This window comes from Pleurodeles waltl, chromosome 9 (genome assembly GCF_031143425.1).
Source record: "Pleurodeles waltl isolate 20211129_DDA chromosome 9, aPleWal1.hap1.20221129, whole genome shotgun sequence".
NCBI lineage: Eukaryota > Metazoa > Chordata > Amphibia > Caudata > Salamandridae > Pleurodeles > Pleurodeles waltl.
In genome coordinates this window covers 872,952,161-872,979,090 of record NC_090448.1, presented here as the reverse complement: position 1 = coordinate 872,979,090, position 26,930 = coordinate 872,952,161, and the positions used below count along the sequence as shown (strand labels likewise).

At 45.0% G+C, this 26,930-nt stretch overlaps 1 protein-coding gene across 3 annotated transcripts in view; it reads right to left on the bottom strand.

Annotated features, from left to right (window-relative positions):
- The window catches only part of GPR68 (G protein-coupled receptor 68), a 207,777-nt gene that overhangs the window by 100,196 nt on the left and 80,651 nt on the right, over positions 1-26,930 (bottom strand). For all 3 annotated transcript variants that reach the window (XM_069208176.1, XM_069208175.1, XM_069208174.1), the window contains one exon: positions 26,431-26,537. The gene's annotated coding sequence lies outside the window, so the exon portion shown is untranslated. The remainder of the gene's footprint in view (positions 1-26,430; positions 26,538-26,930) is intronic.

Sequence of the window (26,930 nt, the reverse complement as noted above, 5' to 3'; positions counted from 1 at the left end):
CTTAGAGTGGGCACACTGTGCTGGGGCACAGGCACAGGCACAGGGGGCCAGGGGTAGAGGGAGGGGAACCGTGACCCAAGGGTCGGGCCACCCACACCAACTGACTGCCCAGGAGGGCCTCAACCAAGCCCTGGGTGTACACCAGCACACCCAGGACACAGTGGCCCAGATCCTCACCACCGTGCAGGAGACCCAGAGGCTGCAGGGGCAATACCATCAGGAGGCCGTGAAACAGTGACAGGTCCACAATACCACCGTGGCCTCCATTCACAGTAGAGGTGCTCAAGTACCTGACCACTGGCATGCGTGATTCTACCACCCACCAGCAGGCCCCTACCACTGGCCACATCCCATCAGAGCCCTCCACGTCAGCAGGAGCCAGTGGCATGGAGGCCCCACCACAGGTCTCGCAGGGCACCAGCATCCCTACCCCTGCAGCTGAGGAACCCCCACGTAAGCAAGGATGTCCAAGTAGACATCAAGCCAGACATGAGGCCCAGACCATGACCACCGCCAGGAAGAAACCCTCTCCTGAATATTTCCCTTCTGTGTGACACCCTGTCGACAGTCCACTCCCATGTCTCCATCAACTCATGGCCAGCAGACTGTACCTGGACTACCTAAAGCTGGCCTTACCATTCTGATGATCTCCGTCGCCATGACCCCACTCATTACCCCTTACACTTGTACATCCCAAATAAATGACAACGGAGCACAATCCATGTCTACATGTTTATTTGCCATGAGTATGCATGGAACTGCCAATACGTGTACAAGTGGCCCAGCACATTCATGGGAGGGTGACAGCGGGGAGCAAAATGCCGGGAGGTTGATCATGGAACAGCCAGTGCCTGGACATATGTGTCAACAGAGGCAACAGCCCAGGCAGGGAGCACAGAACACCACAACATTGTCCTGAAAGGAGAGCAAGACAGGGACAACAATGACTGTAGGAGTCACAGATGCCAACTCCACACAAATGCACTGTAAGAACAGTAATTCAGGACAGATATGCCAGGCAGGTCCACAACCATATGGCCAGTACCAACACACATACCCAACACATACCAACCCAATGGACCCACCCTCACAGCACCCAACGCCAAATCTGGCCCATACCCAATGCCACCAACAACAATGTTGCACTGCCACCCAATGTTGACTCCCAGTATGGATGCTGCACAGATGCAACAACCCTGTGTGGCACACACATAGCACTTGAACTGGAAACTCTGAACATTTCACATACATATTGATGGCACTAGTGCACCAGCACAGCACCTACCTGACCTGTACACCGTGACTACCTCAGTCACGGGCACATGTGACACCCCCCAACCCACCCAGAGTCAGAGCTGCAACCAATACCGTCAGTGGTCAGAGACGACAGGTGGTATCAGGGACAAGGCAGACAGTTGTAGAGGACACATACCACACAGTTTGCACATACCTGCATCTCAGCTGAAGTAATGTTGAATCAGCTCCGCCCTGGAGTCAGCTCCATCCTCATCATCCTCCTCTTCATCAATCCCCATGTCCCCTTCATCAGCCACTGGCACAGCTACCCCTCCTCTGCTTCCAGCAATGGTATGTGATGCCTCAGGGCCAGATTGTGCAACATGCAGCAGGCCACAATGATCTGGCACACCTTCTGTGGGTTGTAGAGCAGGGCACGCCCGAAGACATGCAAACACCAGAACCTGGCCTTCAGCAGGCCTGAGGCATCTCTCAATGACCTGTCTGGTACAATCGTGGGCCTCATTGTAATGGTCCTCTGCAGCTGAGGTTGGATACCTCACGGGTGTCAGGAGCCATGGCAGGTTGGGAGAGCCAGAGTCACCTGTGTGCATAGAGGGAAGAGACATGTCAAGACTGGGAGGACCGTAGGGCAGAGACACAAGGGTGCAGTGAGCCGAGGAGCACACATTGGAGGGGTACATACCGATGAGCTACGCCCGGTCCCTCTGGAGTGGTGCCATCATGTGTGGGACACAGCTGTTCCGCAGGATGTAGGAATCATGCACAGAGCTTGGGTACTTGGCCATCACCTGGGAGATGTACTGGTCCGCGAGACAAACCACCTGCACATTGAATGAAAGTTGTGGTTTCTGTACACCTGTTCATTCCTCCTGGGTGGCACCAGGGCAATGTGGGTGCCGTCAATGGCCCCAACAACATGTGGAAAATGTGCCACAGCATAGTACGCCGCCTTGACAGTGGGCAAATCTGCACGTTGGGGGAACCGGATTTTGCTAGCCATATGTTTGATCAGGGCACACAGTAGATCCCTCAGGATGTTGCTGAACATGGGCTGCGACATCCCACTTGCGAGGCCCACTGTGACCTGGAAGGAGCCTGAGGCAAGGTAAAGTAGGAATGACAACACCTGCACTGTGGGAGGGATGGCATTGGGATTGCAAATGGCAGGCAACAGATTTGGCTCAAACTGGGCCACTAGATCCATTATGGTCACACGGTTCAGGCGATAGGTCTGGATGATGTGACGCTCCTCCAGGGTGGAAAGGGCTTCTAGGGGCCTGTACACTGCTGCATTCCTCATCCTCAACTGTGCATAGTACCTGGGAACAAGGTAACATGTCGTGCAGCAAAGACTTATGACGCATTAAATTTCACACACATCACACATTCTAAATGTAAAATGGTTGCTGCCTGTCTGAATGCATGGGACAGGTGGAAGTAAGATCATCCCGCTGGCGTAGCATGTCATGGCGGTAGGCGGTCACGACCGCCGTGCTACTCACCATTTGCTCACACTGCTGCCAATGGGTGTCAGAAGCCAATGGTGATCACCGCCGGCGGTGGCGGTGATGTCTGTGGCAGCCGTGACCACCATTTCATGTGCTCATGCTCACTTGACTCCTGAACCTCTTGCACTGAAGACCTCCACTACGTGTGCTGCTGTGTACTGACTCCGGTAGCCAAGATGCTGCATCCTGCAGGAGACAGGGCCCCAGCCTTCACCCAGGAAGAGTTGGAGCGGCTTGTGGACGGGGTCCTGCCCCTGCATGGACAGTTGTATGGGGCACCATGGCAGCAGGTGAGTCCATTGTCATTGTCCTGTATGTGAGTTGTGCGCATGGGGATGGGGGCCTTGGTAGGTGGCAGTGTGAATGGAGCATGGACATGGGTGAGGGGCTGAGGGCTACGTTGGCTGACGACGTGTTGGTGTGGAAGTGTGATGTGTGCTGTCCACTACTGTCCAAGGAATGCCACCCTACATGACTGTGTTCTACTGTCTGTGTTACCCATGCAGGGCAGCGCCCATCAGAAGAAGGGGATTTGGCATTCCATCGGCAAGCAAGTGCGGACCCTGGGGGTCCATGCCCGGTGGAGCACCCACTGCAGAAAGCGGTGGGAGGACCTGAGACGCTGGGCCCGGAAGACCAAGGAGGCCCAGCTAGGGACGTTCTCCCAACGAGGGAGGGGTGCCCATCGGACCCTGACCCCCCTAATGGCCCGCATATTGGCAGTGGTCTACCCTGAGGTGGGTGGGCGCTTGAGGGCAGCACAGCAGCATGGGGGTAAGTACTCACTTGTGACATGTGTTAACATGGTGGCTCTGGGTGGGCACCATTAGGTAGCTGTAACGTGGATGCTAGGTACACTGATGTATACTATGGGTTGTGTCCATCTGGACAGGATTGACATCACAGGTGTAAGTAATGCCATTGAGTCAGGGATAGAGGGGCAGACTCCTTCAATAAATTGTGTGGCCACCTACTTGCTAGATCTGCCTGCCAGCACATGGCAACTGGATCTTCAGAGCTGGGGTGTCAGGGCATTGTTATTGGTCCTGTGCCAGGGGTGTATCCATGACATCAATCACCTTGCAGGCACCGCATGTATGATGGGGTGGGTGCACCAAGTGGTGACAGTGCTTACTGACAAGGGGGCCTGCCAACTAGCCGTGCAGGATCCTGTTGGGTGTCCAGTCCTTTGCATACTTGTCTCAACGGCCATGGGTAGTGGGCAGGTGTGGAGGGTATGAAGCCCCTTATGTAGAGATATGCCTCACTCAGACCGGTGCATTGCTGCAGTTTCCCCCATGGTGTTACCAAGTAGTAGGATGTTCAGAGGTGGGCATAATGTATCATGGCATCAAATGCTGATGTTCTACCCTGTGTGACCGTTGTGCTGGCATTGACCTCTTTCTTTCTTTCTTTCTTTCTTTCTTTCTTTCTTTCTTTCTCTTTCTTTCTTTCTTTCTCTCTCTCTTTCTCTCTCTCTCTCTCTCTCTCTCGTTCTCTCTCTCTCTCTCTCTCTCCCCCTCCCTCCCTCCCTGTCCTCCTCTGTATTTGTGTGCATCACACATCTGGCAGAGGAGAAGGGGTACCGGCGAGTGGGGAAGCTGCAGCCCATGAGACCCGGGAGGCTGACACCAGCGGAGTCGAGGTAACCAATGGGACGGAGGGCTAGGGGAGTGCCACGGGGGAGACCTGATTGACCACTACATCTTCAGGTTCCTCCCCTGATGGCGGCTCCCTGGCAGTGGCGGACCCATCTGGGGCCACCCCAGCACCATCCTTGTACGCCACCCCCCTTACCAGCATCACCCTCCCTGTAGCACCCCTCCCACTTGCCCATGCCCGTTCACCCAAGAGGGTGGGCATCTCCTTCGCCGCAGGCACCTCTGTCCCTGCCCTGCCCCAGTCAGCCCTGCTGCCCTCAATGAGGAGGCTATTAACCTCCTGAGATCCATCTGTGTGAATCTACTGTGAATGCCATCCAGGGACTGGCATCCCAGATGCAACAGTGCAATGCTTTCCTGGAAGGCATTCACTGTGCCTTGTCTGGCCTACAGAGATCATTTCAGGCTCTGGCCTCCTCCTTGATGGCAGCCAGTGTCCCTTCTTCTTCCGTCCCTCCTCCAGCTACCTGTTCCCAATCCCACACCCCTATCCCCTCACCCATCCAAGGCACACCTACTGACCCACATGCATCCACATCAACAGACAGAGTACGCAAGGACAAACATAGGCACCACAGATTCCACCACCACCATGCACACACTCAACACACACATGCAGACATGTCAACATCCACATCCTGCACCGACTCCCTAACCACCTCCCCCTCACAGTCGACAACACTCACACCTGCAGTCAGCATCACATCAGTCACTGATCCTGCCAAATGTGCCCTCGTTGCCACCATCACCACATCTTCTGACCTCCATTCATGTACCCCATACACCACTGGTTCAGACACCACGTCTATCAACACACCCACATGGAGCACATCCACCCTACCTGCAGACACCACCCCAACATACACTCACACTTCCCCTCTGCCCTCTCCCTGCATCTCCTCCCCACCAATTCCCAGTACATCTAAACGCACACACTCACCCACCCAACAGTCCCCCAGCACACACATTTCATCCACCCACGCTCCTGCACCCATGGCACATCCACTTACACAACTAACAATCATACCCACTCCCTCCACTCCAAAACGTCTTTCCAGTGACCTCCCATGTGTTCCCAAAAAACACTTCCTTGAGAGTTTTGCCTGTTCCCCACCACTGACCCAGTCCCTGTTCCCCCACAAGGGCCCTGCTACCTTTCCTCTGCCCCAGCCTTCCACATCCCAGTATTCCACTTCCCCTGCCACTCCACTACCTGCCACTTCAGCCCCGTCACCTCCACTGCTTCTGCTGCCATACCAACGCCCAAGCCCACTTCCTCCTCTTCCCGGCCAAGCCCACTTCTTCCACTTCCAAGGTCAAGCCCAAACCCATACCCATCTCTCTTGCTAAGCCCCCCATCCAAGGGCAAGCCCAACCCACCGTTGCTAAGCCCCCCATCCAAGGGCAAGCCCAGGGTCCCCCTCCAGGCCCATATGGAAGGACCGCCTCTCCAAACCCAAGGAAACCCCTCCACCCCTAACCCCCACCCCTGAGGTGCCTGCATTCCCTATTGATGCCACTGCCTTTTGGAGGCCTGCACTTTGCAGTCGGAGTCAAGTTGGGGCGTCATCTTGTGCCCAGTGTGCCCGCGGTACTATGGATTTTGGACTGGCCCTTGGGCCTGTATGTACATTTGTTACTGCACATTTTTGCAATATATGGTTTTCATGCAGCACTACACCGTTGGTGTTGTTGCCTACCTAGTCCTGGCTTTCATTCACCATGTATGTGTGTGTGTGTGTGTGTGTGTGTGGGGTGGGGAGGGGTGTATTGGGGGGGTGGGGGGTTGGTGTGTGTGTGTGTGTGTGTGGTGTGTGTATGTATGTGTGGGGTGGTGTGAGAGTGTGTGTGTGTTTGTGTTTGTATATATATATATATATATATATATATATATATATATATATATATATATATACACACACACACAAACACACTAACGTCGTTCCCTCCAGTGTGTGCTAGGCTGGTGTACTTACAGTTGCTGTTGTGGTCGCCGTCGCTGGTCCGGGAGTTGCACGGCCAGGTAGAGGATTGGAAGGAGTTGCAATTTGCGTGCCAGGGGGCCTACGGACGTGCCTGTGTTCCTGAAAGTAGGTGTTCCCTTTATATTGTTCGTTTCTGCCAGCCTTTTGGTGGCGGTGGTGTGCAACCTTGTAATATGGTCGTGGCATGCTGCCTGACCGCCAGGCTGGAGATGGCTGTTGTCTGGCGCACCAGAACTTCCGCTGTGGCAGGCCGAACGGTGACTTGGCTGTGTTCTGCATGCACCTTTCTAGGACTTGAAATATGGTGGTCTTCTCTGCCAGGCCCACGGCGGTACTCCTACCACCTCCACCGCGGCGGTACGTTGACCACCAAACTCGTAATGAGGGCCTTTGTGTTTGCCTGCCAGTTTGAGTGCCCAAGGGTATGGCACATTGAAGAATATCTGTCTATGAATGTGAACAAAGGGCTTCACAGGACTGTGTTGGCATACAGCCACCACAACTGCCTGGTGATGGCTATCTTTGGCATGCAATGGCTACCCCATAAGTATGATTGCACTTTAGGGTATATAATAGGAAATACCTGGTAAACGTGATACATACCTACAGTATTTTCATAAGTACCTAGCCACTGATTACAATACCTGACACGATAGTGCAGATGTCTGACTGTCGAGCGCAATATTCAGTGAATAGTTTGAAAACTGACCTGGCAATATGTGCTTAAATTGGGCAATAGGAAACTGTTTTTGTAATGTGAAAAATTGGATGGTGTCCTTTGAAGAGCAATGAAGAAGCTGCATGGCGATATGTGGATGAGTGGAATGGGATATTATACAGCTGGCACTGCAATATTCTGGGAGCAATGGCAAGCTTACATGGGGGAAAACCAGTACTTACCTGAAACAATGAGCATAAGATTGGTGACAAAATGAGTTAGTTCATTTACTAAAAATCTAAAAGCTGGTGTTGGGGAAAATGCTGTACTGAAAATTATAGGTACACGTTAGCACACAATTACTGCATTTCCAAAATATTTCAAGCTGGTATTTAGGCGATGATGTATACAGAACTGGAGGCTTGAAGTCCAGGGACCACAAGCACACATAATTTCAGAAGAAACATGACATTCTATACCCTTGGGATATCCTTAAGTATTCCAAGAGGACAGGAGCTGTTAAGAAACCAGAACAGCATTAAAACAAGACGTAAAGTGAGTATAACGAGAGTACTTGAGGTCTTGGTTCCTAGTAATCATGAAGCCCTCTGACCAGAGTGAGGAAAACATTTCTGTAATAGTAAGAAATACAATCAGCTACTATTGAAATGCTGAAAAAAACCTTACTTTAAAAAAAGTCTTATTTTTTATATAAATGTGAGCACACATTGCAGGACTGGATATTGTGGGATTTCCATTCTTTTTCCATCAAAGAAGACTGTTTTAGTCCGTGTGTTAAGTTGAGGATGAGGTATATCATTTATTCCAACACATCAGTCATACCGTGTTTGCCATCCATAGCAGATGACCAGATACCGTATTGATATATCATCATCCAGGGTCTAATCACTCATGAGTGTGTTCAATACTATCTTCCCCCGCTGCTAAGCTGAGACTAATTTAATGCTGTTCCTCTCTGGGCCTGGGTTTGACCTTAGGCAGATACTTTGGATAGGAAAAAGCCATGGACCGGTGATGCCTTGGTCACGCCAGTCGGATCCCTGTCTCCAAGCCCTGCTCCCTCCCAGCACACACTGGTAGGTATCTATCAGTGACCTCCATTTTTCACCATATGTAACCCGTAGGGAACAATCATCTTAGGCAATAACTGTACCTCCAAAATACCTCTGCAATTCTCCTGTCTTCTAGTATCACTCTAGTAACCAACAGAGTAACTTTATGGCGGGGCCCAGAGCCAGTACCTAAGACAGTGATAAAATGAACTTTAAGAAGCCCTGTTTGACACTAAATAGGAAATATTAGCTCTTGCCGTCAGTGTGAGTGAACAGAAACACACAACACCCTCAGTTATACCAATGGGGTTCGTTCCTACCACTGCATCTGTGCACATCTGTGCGCAAATACAGGGAAATTGGACACTGGAGTTAATACTGTATTGCATTATATCGTATTAATTTTCAGACAGTGATTTCCATGGAACACATGAGGCTAAAGCGCATGCTGGGTGGTCTGAATGCATTATTTATATTGCAGTTCATGAGGTAGTGAAGCACTCCTTTTTGTATTGCGTTCCTGCAGCCTTCAGAGCATGCGGCTGAAAGGGTTTTAGTCATAGTTTGATCTACATGGGAAATGTCGGATGTGATATGTAAGGTTTAGATTACTTGGTGGTTGAATGCCATGCCTAACCTCACAGAGCACAAGTACTGGGTGTAGCGGAGAACGTGAAAATAGGCATCACACATGCAGTTACTTACCTACTAAAGGGTGAGCAGTATCAAATGTAGAACATGCTGCGGAGCTGCATCTTTTTAGTTGAGTAGAATATACGGAGCACTCTCTATTGATGGGAGGCAATGCTAAGCCATCAAAGGAAGTGCTATAAGTTGTCTCCCAGTGCCCGAGGTCCCAACCTTTATCGGAAACGAAGTTTTCTAGATCAGACAAAACCCCTGGCAACTATGGGTTGAGAGAGCACAAACTTCACATTAGCTCCTAGGGACAGAATGAGGGCAGGGTTCACTTTTGGAACAAGGGCTACCTATTCTGTATTAGTGTAAGTTACACAAATGGAGAGATGGGCTGTGTGTGATTAACAAACTGATCCATAAAGAGCCACTGATCAAAAACAATGGAACCAAAATCGAGAGATGGAATTGGAAAGGGTTGCTTTTATTGGAACTCTCTCTCTTGTAACAATCCCCACCAGTGCGAAGCTGTTAATTACGCAGCTAAGCATTGTTAAACCGAAGACCAGCACCAGAGGTAAGTTGGTCTGCATGGCAGAGACCTTTGAAACGCATGGGATGCTGAAATAATTATATATGACACTATCGAACCAGGCTTGTGTGAAGATGATGTACATTTTTCAGAAATGCAGGTAATTCACACAGGTACACCTTTACATTTTGAAACGGAGAACACAGTTCACTGGATGCCCCTACCTGCAACTATATACAGGGTTGAACATTTTGTCTGAATTAGAAACGGTTATGCTGAGGTTGCACAACGTAAATGCCTACATAAGCACACACCACCCGATAACAAAAGCATCAGTGAGTAAATGATCACTGCTGCAGTAGGCCAAGCACACTATCATCGTTCACTGTAAAATCTGATTCTGTCCTCGATCTCCTTGCAAAGTAGAGAGCTAGCTATAAAAATACACTGCATGTCAGAGATACTGATGTGAAGTTCGCTTCCCAAGAAACAAAAATCATGGTCTCCTTAGTACCTTTAAATTAAGATGTTGTGCCTACCGCACAGAAGACGACACGTTTCTGACCTATCAGAGACAAGTTGCTCACATCAAGAATCAGAATCAAATGCAAACCCTGATGCTCCTTGACATGTTCAGAACACTAACAGTACTGCCTACATGAATCTCCCACACTGAAATGAGAGATTTCAGTCTACCCTCTGTGGTCAAGTCATTCATCTGAACCCATGCTTACTATGTCAAGCCTCCCTCTTCGCTGTTCAATATCACCAACACCCACTCCCCCAACCGACGGATGCAGTCTTTCTACAGAGACCTTAAAACTAGTGTAAACATCAGACGACGTCTACTGCATTTTTGGTACGCAATATGAAAATATGAATAGCAAAATCAGCTCGGTTTCAATTAGGCCTCCTTCCCGTAAAATGTATTTTTACTGGGTTAAAACAAGTTTACCCAGCTTCCTTCGGCCACATATTTTACCTCAACTAAAGTTCCCCAAACAGCACAGGAGGAATGAAAGGAAGCTCCGAGAAATAAGAGAAATGAAAGTGGCTGTGCATGTGAATACATGCCAACCCTCCCGATTCAGGCGGGAGACTTCTGATTTATAGGCTAGTCCCTCACCTTTCGATTCCAGCATGCAGGAACTCAAATCGAATCGCCGAATCATGATCTGCTGGAAACAAGGCAGCTTGAGCTCGGAAATGTAATTCCTGAGCCAGAATGCTTTGCCTATAACTCCTGGAGGGGTAGATTAGAAGGTATGACAGGCCTCCACATTTACATTTTTGGCAGTTTTACAGCGCATGGAAAAAAAAGAGTTTAGAACTCTGTTTTTGCTGATTGTCACTATACGTGCCAATAGACCGATTCAGACAGAGTGCCTCTGCTGTAGTCTAAGTCATTTGGAAAATACATTCTCCTGACTATTTTTTTTAAATCTCCCACTTGCCTGCTCTAAAATGTTGGCATGTATGCATGTGGAAGTTCACACCATGTATTTCAAGAACATTTTCATGTATTACACTTTTCTTTTAAGTTATTGAAGCATGTTTATATTACATTCTTGTTGTTAGTATAATCAAAACCAAAGCACACAAAGTAAATGGATTTCAAGACGTTATACCTGGTATTTTACCTAATAGGCTCCACAGAGGTGGAATTAAAGACTGTAATATGAAGTGCAATACAATGTAATTTAACGAAATGTAACATGTAATACGTTTGCTATTGAAACATAAAATGTGTAGGACTGGTTTTAAGAATTCAGAGAATGCAATATGTTTGTATTTGCCTTGTATTAAGTGCCTGCTGGGGTACGTGAAATAATAAAATTTTCCTACCTGCTATAGCGCCAGTGTAGGGAAATATGTATCCAGCCTCAATGCTGTGCCATAACAACACATCACTGGTAAGAGAGATGCAGGGATGTGGTATTAAAACTGAAATATCTTTTCGGTTGCCCTTTTTAAAATCTGAAGGAAAGAAACCATTAATTGTATGGAATACAAAGTTATTAGGAAGCAGATTCGGGAACAATGAGGCAAAAATCAAGGTAAAGTGGCACCACCCACAATGGGTAGCAAAGAGCGCTGTATTGCAGTGGGAGTGTCAAGTATGGCCCTTATGCACAGGGAGGGGGCAGAGCTCCACAGGAAAAACATCATATTTGTTTGTGGTTCTGACAATCTTTGTATATTACTTTGGAAGTCTCACTCTATACTTGGGTGCCGCAGACTTCAGCATACATGCATGCTAGGAGTTATTTTCTCACAACTTACATATAAACCCCTCATGCACACTGAGCATTCCAAAAAGGAAATATGACGAATTAGGTACCTGCTAAATTATCTTCAGAATTCCAACAATTTTCTGGGCTATGACCACTCACTGTGGTCTGTATAGATTTATGACCACTCACTGTGGTCTGTATAGATTTATGACCACTCACTGTGGTCTGTATAGATTTATGACCACTCACTGTGGTCTGTATAGATTTATGACCACTCACTGTGGTCTGTATAGATTTATGACCACTCACTGTGGTCTGTATAGATTGGATAGATTGTATAGATTGGTCAGCTTCTAAAGACCATTTACAGCTGACCAAGCAAGACAGAAATTCTAAACGTAGGAGTACTAAGTGGTGTGGAGAGGGAAATAAACTAGGATTCCTGTTTTAGGAGTTTAGTTTCAGTTACCATCTAGAAGTCCATAATAATGTTCAGTCAGTCAACATGTGAAAATGTCTAGACTCCCTCTAAGAGCTTTAGGTGATCACAGTCACTCTAGAATTTTTTTCCCCATTCTCACTCTTGCGAATATGCCCCTGGGTGCACAATATCCTCCAATCAAGACCTTCAAACTGTGAGAGGGGATGCTTCAGAATTCCATACACAATAGTCATTCCATTATTGTTTTCCACATCTGCAACTATATAATTATCTTGGATACATGCTGCATTCTGTTCTATATGTGAGATTCCATCTAACGTTTTCTCTACTAGGGATGAACAGTCAGTGAACCTTGAGTTTTAAATGGGAATAGGAAATTGCTTTTTACATGGTTTCTTTTAAAAAACAAATGAACAGTCTTTAGGTAATGAAAACAAAGCAATTTTCCCCATTGTAAAACATTAAGGATAACAATTCTAGTTCAATTACATTTAGATTTTATGTCTGTATTTTTGAAAATGGTCAACAGGTTAATACTGCTGCTATGCTCAATATAAACAAGTCATATTTATTCAGAAATGTGTGCAAAGATTATATAGATACAAGTAAACTGTTAAAGACAGGCATACATTGATTTGGGTACATGCAGTGTCATGGTGAGAGGTGAAAACATATTTACAAAATATACAGTGCAACCTGTTAAAAATGAAGAGTGGCTACATCAACGTCCACTTATTAGCAACGCTCCGCCCACACTGCTACTTTGGTCTACCTTTTACCTACTGCACAGGTGTATGTAACCTGTACCAAAATCTCTGCGGAGCACCAGCTGCAGTGTGCAGTCAAATAGAGGATAGAAGAGGCGAGGCTATGTCCCAGTCAGCCAGGGTTTAAGGTGCACCCCCTCTTGAAGCTTTAACCTTATTATCATTGCAGACTCAGCATGCACTGTGTACTGAGGGAGTGGAGCAAACCCATGATTAGAGCACATTGAAGTCTACAGGCAGTCATTTACTGAGTGGCGGGAAAATACTGAACATTTTATATTTATATCTATGGGAACCTTGTCATAATACCGGCTAATGTGGCTGAATTGTTGTTTTCTTGCAAAGAGAACAAGTATAAGTAGCTAATGAGAATGTTTTCTTATGTATTAATTATCAGCCTGAGCTACTGTCTCCCTGTCTGCTATCGATTGGAGTAAAAGTAGATTGAGAAAAATATAGATGAATTTAGGAATCCATGAGATCTTTGGAATTATAAGTGCTGCCCAATGCATACTACACAGCCGAAGCGTGTTTGTCTTACTAGTGCTGTCAGATGCTGAATTTGTTCAAGTGCGGGAGTGGTAGGCAACGTGTTTGAACATAAGACTGACTCCAGACGAGAAAGTCGGATCCTAATTGGCCACCAGAGATGATCTCTGGAATTTAGCAACAATATCATTATGAGTTGTGAAGCAGAGTTGGCTGAATTCTGCAGCAGAGCTCGTTGAATTGTACAGCAGGAAAAGCACAATGTACGCTGCATAACGTGCTTTCAACTTACAGGTCGGAATATTTGGCAAGATTTTCAAACTATCATTACATTCCTATTTAAAATTAATGAAAGTTATACAAAATTGAACTTCATGCCCTCCATTTGTGAGCTATGAGCAGATGGTGTACATTTGGTGGAGCTTTATATTCTGTGTAAAATCAGTTTTTGACCACTTCGCTGCTGCACTGAAAGACAGGTATGTGCGCAGATTTGATTCTAAGGGTTCGTTTATGGTGTGGCAATAGAGGAACCCCACCACAAATCTGCATGTTCCTGCAAGCTAATCAGTTCATTGATTCCAACTACTTATTTTCAGGAAGTGAAACCACTAGGATTCCGATGGCAGAGTCTCAGATGGCTCACCTGCAGAAAATCTATGCCACGGTGCTCCCCCTGCCAGAGGGCCGCCAGAGTTCTTAGGGATCGGCCTGCATAGCCACAGTTTTCATATCCAGGACCACCATCCAAAGTAGGGTACAAGACATGAAAAATAATCAACTGCCCCTACTCACAGGGAGGAAATTCCCCGGTGTCAGAGCCACTAATATAGTTTATTTGTAGAAATAAACAAGACAAAAAAGATACCGACTCATTACAATGACACAGTAGTGAGCCGGCACTGTTGTGTTAATGAGTGTGTTGCCTGCGAGCATTTAGCAGCATTCAGGCCAGAATGTCTAATCATGGTGAGTGGAGGCGAGGGCCTCTGTTGCAACAGGACGCTTAGAGCAACCAGTAATTCCTTAACTGGGCCTCAGAGTTCGTTGGTAAATGAAAATGATCAAGTTCCTGCAGGAAACTCTAAATATGGAGCTCCATCACAGGACAGCATTACAAAGGAAATTCAGCAAGGGAATTACTCTGTATTTTCTAGACTCAACTGGAAATTACAGAATTTTCAGTTACCACTGCACAATAAATAAAGGCCTATTTATATATTAGTTTCTCACGTTTTGGTATTTTGTCTAAACGCCAAACATCAAAGTCCCATGCAAAATGTTGCAAGCAGACCTTGAGGTAGACCCATCATTATTCATGGAACCTTAAACATACACCATCATTTTCAGCACCTCATGTTACACAATAAGCACAAGGATGTTCATTGTTTATGCTGCTGCCAAGTGGAAACTTCCAGGATAGGCAAGAGAAAAGAAACCTCCAGACCTTCTTGGCAATAGCAAATTCCTCACTTAATCCCTTAAAGGTTCCATATATTCAAATCACAGCAATACCAAACCATTTCCATGTTATAGCGAAAGAAAGAAATAGGCAAACACCGTGAACTGTAATGTGCAGGAGACTTAGATTAAAGGCAATTAAAGTTCCTACTTAAATGCTTAGTACAATTTACCTTTCTTCCTCCTGAACACATTTCAAAGGATGCTTTTGTCCTAGGAGATGCTCTACCAGCTCCTCGTTATAAATATTATTGCAAGCCTGGTAGGGTCTGGAGCAGCTGCCACGGGAGTGTGCTTCACCCGGTTCCCTTTTCCCACATCTTCATGATACTGAGAAGTGATCACGAGCACAAGTCAACCTAATAATGCAGTAAGCACCCTCGGCAATACAGCGCGTGCGGCAATTAGCGCATAAAGGTCATGACTTTCTGCTGCATGGAGCAAAGGACTGACCTTTCTGTAATATGAAAGCCCTTGACCATGGGACGTAAGACTTAGAAATCATTTGACTTAGACATCAACGTTCCCATCTTTCTGCGTCAAAGGTCATCATGGACGCACAAACAGCAATTTGGAGGTAAGCAAAGCGTTGTCCTTGCCAGAGATCTCCAAGCAGACCCGCACTCTTCCGGCAATTAGTTACTTACCGATGAAGGATCACAGCAGGATTACCTTCAGCAAGCACGAGTACTTTCATGGAAAAGACGCTTAGCCGAGTCTGCCGGGAGTTTCTCTGGCATGTAATGAAGAAAAACAAATTCCCGCAACAATGTATGGAAGCTGTCCAAGGGATATGCAGTAGCAGTTGTGGCAATTAATAGAGACATATGCGAGCCTCTAGCAATTATTTGTAGAAAAATACATGGATGTCCCCTATCAACCCCCGCACCCCCAACCCCCGGTCCTCCTGCTATTGTTTATTTTACAAATTGAGGGCCTTTCTTGTGAACATTTCTAATTCTATACAATGGAATCCAAACAAGCTAACACTTTTTATTATTTAAAATATTTAAAAAATATATATACATTACTGTCTGGCACTACAATTTTACAAGATTTAAAACGTATCAGGTACAATATAAATGCTGGTAGAACTAAATAAAATGTTATGTAACTGTGAAGGAATTGTAAAACTTACGGGAAGTTCAGATTCTTAGGGGAAAATAACAAGAAATAAGACGGAATTATTTTCTGTGTACTTTATACCGCTTCTAAACTAGGCCAAATAAGACTCTATTAGGGGTAAGGATTCTTTTTTATTAATCAGAATGATTAATTTCATTTATGATTTATCTTTTAAAGTCAATATCTGCCTGTTTCAATCCCAACAACATTACCAAGCAATTACAATGGTGTACTTCCAGTCTTTTAGAGCATTTTTAAAAATACAAGAAACCCGGCAAGTCTAATCAGACCTAAACTAAAAGGGAGCATGGACCTACAAATTTCAGGTATCATGACTCCGCTTTAAAAATGAAACGTATGCAGGTGTTGTTTCAGTTATCTGCCGTTAGTAAAACCAACATGCTCTTTAACTATGTACACCATAAACATTATTTGAAGTAAAAGTTTGAAACTTTTTATTTTTTGCGTTCAGTTGTGCACAGATAATATCAAAGAACTACATATTGACTCATCAGGACTTCATTCTCTGTTATACAATAATTATTTGATTCCTGGAATATTTCCAATATTCGGATATAAAGGACCAAGGAACAGCTGAAAGAAATAGATATCTGGATAACTAATCAGAATTCTGATGATGGGGCACAGAATTGGTAAAGGCAAAGTCTGAATGTCTGAATGTACAATGGGCATTATGAATCACCCTTCAAATATTGCAATCCCTTGTGAATCGAAGAAGAAAGTGGGAGGCCAAGGTATGTTCTTTATCCCTTGTAATTTGCAAGGAAATGCACACATTAAACATGCATGGAGTGGTTGGTGCCTGCTGTCAAGGGCTGTCCTCCATTCCAGCATTCACAATTTTTCAAACGGAGTCACGACCCCATTTCTGCCACGTTAATATTAGGAGGTGGGGGGACGTTTTGTGAAAAAAACCTTTGCGTTGAGAGGGCAAAAGAAAAGGATGATGCAAACGCAATGCTAAAAATTCTTAGGAGAGCCTCTTCTCAAACGTTAACTAAGAAAAGATGGGTAAAAAAGGATTGCAGTAGCAAACACAATTTTTCATTAACTGAGGATGAAAGGCGTATAGAGCAGTATTAGTGTGGATGGAAGAAATAGAGCATTTTTTTGTTTTTTTACAAACTTTCTTGCACACCTAGGTTGAACTTAGGTGCACAAAAAGTAATATGGCCCCAAGTGCCATGATCCTAATTTACTGAATCGGGATCTGCTGACATGTATGCCTGCAGATGGAATCTACCCATGTGGACAATTCACAGGCATGGTGGATTTTTCACGCTATGAGTTTCAGGCCTTGTGGGAGAAGCAGGTGTGAGGACACAGGCAGAGGTTATGCAAAATGCATGGAAAAATCAACAAAAACTCGTGTAGGGGTACTTGTGAACATTTTACAGGTCATTTTTCACACACGATGTGGAAGAGAAAGAAAGATCCTAGATTTTATGGGAATGTAGTAAAAGGGAATACTCACAAGGATGCCAAATCCACTAAACTTATTTCTAACATTGACAGCAAACAAGAGTAAGTTTGGGAGAATACATGGAGGTATGCAGTGTTGCATGCATACTAGGGGAGTTTTGTTTATGCTCAGAAAGATGGAACTCTATGCCCAACCTCCCCCCGCCCCCACCCCGGAATCTATGTATCACGGCTCCTGTGTACTATAAGGATGTAAGCCCCATCAAACCTCCCAGCCATCCTTCTGCCCTCAACAAAGTGAGACATCTGTTCTTATTCTGGAAATCTTTTCAGCCCTGGAAATTGAATGATACAGCTTTCTTGGAATATTGTTCTATTTTTGTAACTGAGTCAGTAACAAACGAAACTGCTGCTACATTACTGTGGAAGATTCTGCTTTCTACCAGAAAAAGGCCATCATGATTCAATTTATGTCCCTAGGGAGTTGATTTCAATATCCCACATGGAGTAAAATTTTTCCTAAATGTTACTTATCTCTGCTTAAAAAATATCCACTTTATTTCTCTAATTTATTCCACAAATGGTCTAATTTGGTTTTGCAGAAATTTAATTTTAGGGTAAAAACGTGCAGAAATTCTGATTCTAAAGATTTTTGCTCTGAAACGTATTTATTAATACGTTAATACTTATTATAACTCCCATTTAATACTGGAGTCCCGTTCCATTTCCTTTGCTGTTGGTGACAGAGAGAAAAAATAAATAGATGGAAAAATGGGTTGTTAATTGTTTGCAGTTTTTTCTGCAAACGAAGCTGAAACGTGAGTCAACCAATGGTTCCTTACCAGAGACCTCAAATGACTTAACCCTGTAGGCCCCCATACACATAAAACCACATCTATTTATTTTTAACATTTTCACTATGAAGTGCTTTTTAATAAGCAAAATGTGAAGGGTCTAGGAAAAGTGGGCGTTTTGGTACAGGATGTTGGTCACGTGCTCCTATCCTGCATTACAGTACTTATTTTTGCCCTTTAAAATACCGCAGGCCGGGCCCAGAATGGCTTCAAGGACCTCGGTATTGCACACAAGCGCTAGACCAGAGTTACTAGCGCACAATATTAGGAGAACGACTTTTTAATCATAATACGGAATTTAGCTCAGGAAACTTACAATGAAGCAGAATCACAAGTCAGAATAAACAACATTACAAATTCAACGCTGGAGTGTTGGATCAAGTCCTTGCTCTCAATAGTGGGAGAGACAGAAGCCATTGAGAAGTATGTTGAATCTTAATTGAATGTAAAGAATAAAGCGGGGACCTCCAGGCCATAGATTTAATGAGACAGCTCTACCGGACCTAAATAGAACAGAAGACTGAGGAGCAGGAGAGGGGGCGATTCCAGCCATTGTAGTCATCACTGAATGTAACATGCATTGGCAAAGCCAAAACGTTTTGCCTTTGTTTTTTTATTTTGCATTCTATCTTACTAACTGGATTATAAATGTTAGAAAAAGGTTATAATAATGTTTGTTTTAAATTTGATAAACTGTTAACCCCTTCGCTGCCAGGCCTTTTCCCCCTCCTGTGCGGAGCCTTTTTTTGGCTATTTGGGGTAGTTCACGCTTGGGTCCTCATAACTTTTTGTCCATATAAGCTATCCACACTAAATTTGTGTCCTTTTGTTTCAACATCCTAGGAATTATACTGGTACCCAGAGTTTGTGGGTTCCCCAGGAGGAGACAAAGAAATTAGCCAAAATACAACTAAAATGTTTTTTTTTAACATTTGAAAAAAGGGCTGCAGAAGAAAGCGTGTGTTTTTTTCCCTGTAAATGGCATCAACAAAGGATTTATGGTGGTAAAATCACCATCGTCCCAGCTTTCAGGAACAGGCAGACTTGAATCAGAAAAAAACATTTTTCAACACAATTTTGGCATTTTACTGGGATATACCCCATTTTTACTATTTTTTGTGCTTTCAGCCTCCTTCCTGTTGGTGACAGAAATGTGTGTGAAAACAATGGTGGATCCCAGACAGCTAAACATTTCTGGAAAGAAGACAGCATTCTAAATTCAGCAAGGGGTCATTTAGGTGGACCCTGCAAAGTTTTCCTACAGAAAATAACAGTTGAAATAAAACAAATATTAAAATTGAGCTGAAAAAAACAGCCATTTCTGTCCACGTTTTCTTCTGTAACTTTTTCCTGCTATTGCAGATTTTTGAAAGCACTATACCATTACGTCTGCTGGGCTCTTGTGGTTGCAGGGATATATAGGGCCTGAAGGTTCATCAAGAACCCTAGTTAACCAGAGCGAAATGGGTAAATGAGATGCATCTTGCAATAGGTTTTCATTGTATACCGGGTATACAACAATTCATTTGTGAAATATAAAGCGTGAGAATAGGTATCAAGAAAACCTTTGTATTTCCAAAATGGGCACCAGATAAGGTGTTGAGAAGCAGTGGTTATTTGCACATCTCTGAATTCGGGGGTCCCCATACTAGCATGTAAATTACAGGGCATTTCTCAAATACACCTCTTTCTTACCCACTGCCTTACATTAGAAAGGAAAAAATGTAGAGAAAGACAAGGGGCCATAACACTTGTTCTTCTATTCTGTGTTCCCCCAAGTCGCCCGATACAAATGGTACCTCACTTGTGTGGGTGGGCCTAGTGCCCGCGACAGGAAACGCCCCAAAATAAACATGGACACATCACATTTTTTACATTGAAATCTGATGTGTGTTTTGGAAAGTGCCTAGCTGTGGAGTTTGGCCTCTAGCTCAGCCGACACCTAGGGAAACCGAGCAAACCTGGGCATTTCTGAAAACTAGACACCATGGGAAACCTAGGTTGGGGTGATTTGTGGCGCTCTCGCCAGGTTCTGTTACCCAGAATCCTTTGCAAACCTCAAAATTTGGCAAAAAAAAAAAACACTTTTTCCTCACATTTCGGTGCTGCAAAGTTCTGGAATCTGAGGGAAGCCACAAACTCCCTTCTACCCAGCATTCCCTCAAGTCTCCCGATAAAAATGGTACCTCACTTGTGTGGGTAGGCCTAGTGCCTGTGACAGGAAACGCCCCAAAACACAATGTGGGCACATCACATTTTCCCAAAGAAAACTGACCTGTGTTTTTGTAAAGTGCCTAGCTGTGGATTTTGCCTCTAGCTCAGCCTCCACCTAGGGGAACCTAGCAAACTTATATATTTTTGAAAACTAGACACCTAGGGAAATTCAGAATGGGGTGACTTGTGGGGCTCTCACCAGTTTCTGGCACCCAGAATCCTTTGCAAACCTCAAAATTTGCCTAAAAAAACACTTTTCCCTCCCGTTTTGGTGCAGCAGAGTTCAGGAATCTAAGAGAAGCCACAAACTTCCTTCCACCAAGCAGTCCCCGAAGTCTCCCGATAAAAATGGTACTTCACGTGTGTTGGTAGGCCTAGTGCCGTGACAGGAAACGCCCCAAAACTCATCATGGACACATCAAATGTTTACATTGAAAACTGATGTTTTTTGCAAAGTGCCGAGCTGTGGATTTTGGCCTCTAGCTCAGCCGGCACCTAGGGAAACCTAGCAAACCTGGCATTTTTTAAAACTAGACACCTAGGGGAATCTAGGATGGGGTAACTTGTTCTCGCCAGGTTCTGTTACCCAGAATCCTTTGCAAACCTCAAAATTTGGCAAACAAAAAACACTTTTTTGTCACATTTCGGTGCTGCAAACTTCTGGAATCTGAGGGAAGCCACAAGCTTCCTTCTACCCAGCATTCCCCCAAATCCAGACATTTCTGAAAACCAGACACCCGAGGGAGTCCAGGGATGTGTGACTTGCGTGGCCCCCCCAGTGTTTTCTTACCCAGAATTCTCAGCAAACCTCAAATTTAGCTTAAAAAAATCACATTTTCGCCACATTTCTGCATGGGATCACCGCACCGGCACACATTTCATACCACCCAACGCTCCCCTTAGTCTCCTGATAAAAATGATACCTCACTTGTGTAGGTGGGCCAAGTGCCTGTGAAAGGGAAGAGCCAGAAACGTGTTGAAATTGAGGGGGAACCAAAGCGGGTCCAAAAGGGCAATTTGAAAAAAAACATTTTTAGGTTGGCAAGTGGGGCAGAATTTTTATCGGTATAGATGCGACAATGCTGGGTGGTAAGAATGTTGTGGATTCCAACAAATTCCGAAAGGTTACATCACAAAAATGAGGGGGAAATGTGTGATTTCAAGCAAAGTTGGAGGTTTGCAGGGCATTGTGGGTAAGAAAATGGTGTGGGGTGCATGTGAAGCACACCACCCTGGACTCGCCCAGATATTTAGTTTTCAGATGTGTCTAGGTCGCATAGATTTTTCTAGGTGGCAGCATCCCAAAGTCTAAAAAGTGCAGCCCTCACCATCCAAGTGGGACGACTTTGAGAGTTAGTCAAGCTCTCATGACCCAAATGTAAAATCAAAACCCCAAATAATCAAATGTCCTCTTGCTTGCTGTTGTAATAAGATATTTTAGTGTTGCGGGGGAAGAGCTGAAAGACTGCTACCCCTTTCAGACGGGGTGGGGGCATAACCATGCCCATACTGGTTGGTAACCACCACTCCACTATTTTTTATTTGTTTTAAATTCCCTGGCATCTAGTAGGATTCCCCCCCCCCCCCGGGAGTGGATCAGAGGTAATGGCCCCATCTGTCCACCGGTGGGCAGAACAACTTTGTCCCCATTTATTTGGGGTGGGGCGTGAAATTGGCACAACAAAAAAATACCTGTTGTCCAGTGGTTTCTGCACCCCCCCCCCCTTTGGGGGCAGATTGGCCTAATAAAAATAGGCTGATGTGACCCCAAGGGGGGCAGAAATGGCCTAAAATAAATGTGCCCCCCAGGGGAGCGACCCTTGCCTAAGGAGTCCCTCCCCACCTGTAAAAAAACAAAAAACAAAAAAAAAAAATATATATATATCCCTGGTGCCTAGTGGCTTTTGCCCCCCCTTGAGGGCAGATCGGCCTAATTAAAATAGGCCGATCTACCCCCAAGGGGGGCAGAAATGGCCTAAAAAAATGCCCCCCCTCCCTTGGGGAACGACTCTCACCTAAGGGTTTGGTCCCCTTATATGTAAATTTTAAAAAAGTTGTCTAGTGGACTTTCCTGCAGCATGATCACTTTATGATTGTGCTGCAGGAATGCTCAGAGAAACATGAAAGGAAAGGAAAAGGCTTTCCTTTCCTTTCATGTTTCTCGGATCTCCCGCACTCCCCGATCGTAGAGAAATGAAAGAGTTTCTCTTCCGATCGAGCTTGAAGCTCTGTGAGCACACGATCGCGCGCTGACATCATCAGGAGTCACTGGGGTAGGTTGGAGGTGGCAGGGGAAACGCTTCCCCTGCCAACCCTGCCCATGGGAGGGGGTGGGTGGCCCACAGGGGGAACGCTAGCTCTCCCCCCCGAGTGGCCAGGTGCAGGACGAGCTAGTCTCGCACTCGGCATAGCAGCTGCACCTTTCAAATCATGCCTTTTCAACTCCAAGGTAGCCGCAATTGTGACTGCTTGTTTATTAGCAGAATATAGCAATATTTTGTGCTTAAAGGAGCTATGACAAATTTCAAATCACGACGGTAATGCCTGCAAGATAACTGCACTTGTGACTGCCTATTTAGAATTAAAATTTAGTAATAATTTGTGTTTATTGGAGTTCCTAGAGCTTGTAGGCACTATGCCACTGCACCTGCACCTGCTGCACCATTCAAATCACGACCCTAATGCCTGCAAGGTAACTGCACTTGTGACTGCCTGTTTAATATTAAAATTTAGCAATAATCTATGTTTCGAGAGGATCTAACACCTTGTGGCACCAGTGCCACTGCACCTGCTGCACCATTAAAACCATGACCTTAGTACCTGCAAGATAAGTGCACTTGTGACTGCATATTTTGAAGTAAAATTTAGTCTTAATTTGTGTTTAGTGGGGTTCCTAAAACTTTTGGGCATGGTGCCACTGCACCTGCTGCACCATTCAAATCATGACCATAATGGCTGCAATGTAACTGCACTTGTGACTGCCTGTTCAGTAGTAAAATAAAGCAATATTTGGTTTTTGGACCCGGTGCCACTACACCTGTCACACCATTCAAATCATGACCCTAGTGCCTGCAAGAAAACTGAACCTGTGCTGCATATTTAGTAGTAAAATGATGCAATATTTGGTGCTTAGAGGGGTTATCACAACTTTTGGCTCTGTTACCACTGCACTTGCTGCACTACACCTGCATGTAGTCACAAGTGCATGGTAACTGCACTTGTGACTACCTGTTTACTAGTAAAATATAGCAATATTTGGTGTTTAGAGGATTCCTAGAGCTTTTTGGACCTGATGTCACTGCACTTGCTGCACCATACAAATCACGACCCTAGTGCCTGCAAGATAACTGCACTTGTGACTGCTGGTTTAATTGTAAAATAAAGCAATAGTGAGTGATTTGTGGGGTGCCTGGAGCTTTTGTTCCCAGAAACACTGCACCTGCTGCTCCATTGAAATCATGACCCTAGTGCCTGCTAAATAACTGCACTCGTGACAGCCTGCTTAGTAGTAAACTTTAGCAATAATCTGTGTTTAGAGGGTTTCTGACACCCTGTGGACCCGGTGCCACTGCACTTGCTGCACCATTCAAATCTTCGCCCTAATACCTGCAAGGTAACTGCACTTGTTTGTTTTATACTTCTTTTTATTAAACCAAAGGGGTACAGAATCCTGACATCCCATTACACTGCATTTCTTACCATGTCACCCCATAGTAACCTTAAATTGAGGTAAATCATCTCTCCTAATCGGCCATCTTGGCGCTTGTATGGCCAAACATTGTTCCCAAAGCACCCCGTCCCCTCCCCTTTCACCCCCCTGTCATCTTGCTCCCCTTCCTATGGGCCCATCAGACCCGGACCTCTGTGTACCCTCCATGCCCCCCATACCTTGTCCCACTTTTGGGTGCATCCCCTACTCTTGTAAATCACTTTCTCTGCTTCTGGCAACTGCACTTGTGACTGCCTGTTTAGTAGTGGAATATTTCAATATCTGGTGGTTAGAGGAGTCCTGACAACTTTTGGCCTTGGTGCCAGGGTACCTGATGCACCATTCACATCATGACCCTAGTGCCTGTAAGATAACTGCACTTGTGACTGCCTGTTTAGTAGTGGAATATTTCAATATCTGGTGGTTAGAGGAGTCCTGACAACTTTTGGCCTTGGTGCCAGGGTACCTGATGCACCATTCACATCATGACCCTAGTTCCTGTAAGATAACTGCACTTGTGACTGCCTGTTAATAAGTCACTGAGAGAATAACAATTTGAAATAAAACATTGCCCAATTATGCAAATTACTTTTCTTTAAAAATGCGTGAGTGGTAATTTAAGAAACGAACACACAAATAATGTTTACAACTGTTCATCAGAAATTTAATTATTAAGTAATGAAAAACACTGCATACTGAGCCTACTCACTGCTTGTTTTACATCTGCACTTGATACTCCACTGGAAGATGGCCGTCATGATTACACACATTTCAAAATGAACTGACTTGCATTCAGTTCGGCTGTTCGCTTACAAACACTAACAAGTAACCAGTCATCTAAACCGGAAGGTGTACTTCGGCCACGCTCCACCTGATGGTAAAAGCAGAATAGAAAGCAGAACCGAAGAGCAGGAAGTGACCTGCTAGCCAATTAAAAGCAAGTAAATTCAAACGACGTTGGAGCGACGTTTGAATGAAAAAACAGGAAGTTCAGGTAAGCAAGGGACAAAGTAGGGCTGGGCTATAAGTCCCTTCAAATAACTTTTTTTTGTAACATAAGACTTCTCAAGCGCTGTGCAGGCAAAACCTAAAAACAGATGCACAAGTGGGCCTATGTCTATGGGAGTGCCTGCAAGTGCTTAAAGAGGCCAGCATAAGGCACCCTGGCCTATAGAAAGACCAGCCATGAAGTCCTCAGCATTTGCGGGCGACCTGTCATGGAGGAGAAATAGGTCCAGAATTATGCAGAATGTCATATATAGTTATTGGATCCATTATCTCTCTCGTTTTCTCCTCGCTCCTCCCTCTGATTGCTCGTTTTCTCCTTTCTCCTGCCTCTGATTGCTAGTTCTGTCCTCTCTCTGATTGCTCACTCTCTCTGTTCCCCCTCCTCACCCTCCATCCACATCTTTCCCTCTCTCACAAAGCTTCCTGCCAGTGCCGTCTGCAGTTAATTTCTGGGTCCTGGAGAAAGTGTCAGGCCACCAAGAAAATGCCTGATAGACTGGAAGCAGGGCCCAACATTGACAGCGTGAGCAGTTAAATCATTGATGTGAGTGGAGGGACACGATTAAGGCCATAAACTGTCTCTTTAAGGGAAACATGCTGGGCTTAATTTGTGCCCGTGGTTGCAGGTGGTGGGACCAGGACTTATTATTATTCATTATCTGACTTTGACCCAAAACTGAAAATAGATTGAAAAGGGAGAAAGAAGGAAGAGAAAAACTGGAAAACAATGACCAAAAGAGAAACCATAGATGAAAAAAAATCTGCGAGAATGAGATTGTGAAAGTATGTGTAGAACGGTGGAAGAAAGAGGGAAGATGTGGAATCAAGACTTTGGAGCTTTAGCATTTGGGAGGCCCAGCATTGTTCTTTATAGCCACGCATGTGACCCAACCCCTCACCCAGAGACACCACCCCAGTGCACTCATGATCACAGTCCCCATACTGTTTTTAATGCATTGCGACCACTGATAGTACCTCCCCCATGACACTGAGTTCTTTTAGCCACTAAAGGGATGTCAGGGAGCTGCCTGGGGGGTGTCACCCTCCACATTTCCTAATGAATTTGTTTGTTTACCTTTTGTTCAGGCTGTGGTTTCAAGGACAAATCCATTTCTTAATGAACAGATCTCGAAGACTGCTCTACAGACACATTTAACTTTAATCCACTTCTATAATAAATTGAATTTTCTCTTCATGCACATGCAAAAGGCTGGAGTTTTCCAAAGAATTGTTAAAAAGGCTAGAAAAAACACTAAAAAGTTTCTAAGGACATACTTTTTAAACATAACTGAGGAGTACTAACCTCAAATCCAGCTTGATAAATTTACATTAAAAAAAAAGCTGGAAAAGGGATGGTTCAAACAATGATACCTGAAAAGCGGTGCGTTGAAGGCGTGGCCGAGGAGAATCCTAGGGCAGTTGTCTTTTCAAATTGGAATTGCAGGTCTTGTAATTATCAACTCCTCCTGACGTCAGAACTAGTGTAATGTAAGAAAACAAAATAAAAACAATGAATGAAAATATGTTATAAGGTTCTATTAGTATGGTACCGTCAGGCAGGCTTGCTCTTGGCTTTCGTTCTGCTCTTGGATTTCAGTCTTTACATTGCGCATGCTTAGTAGAGCTTTGTTAGCATTTTGTGTACATCTAGATGCTGAAGACCGATGCAAATCAACAGATGAATTTAATATTTTGTAGCCAAGTAGACTCTGCATAATTTCTAGCTCAGTGGTTAATTGATAAAAGAAGGAGAGACAGTTACCAAAGCTCTGCTCAGAAGCCCACAGCTGCTGCAATTAAATGTCAGTATGCCGAATACCAAGACCACAGACTTAAATCCACCTCATGGCTCTTTAATCCACTACCAGACA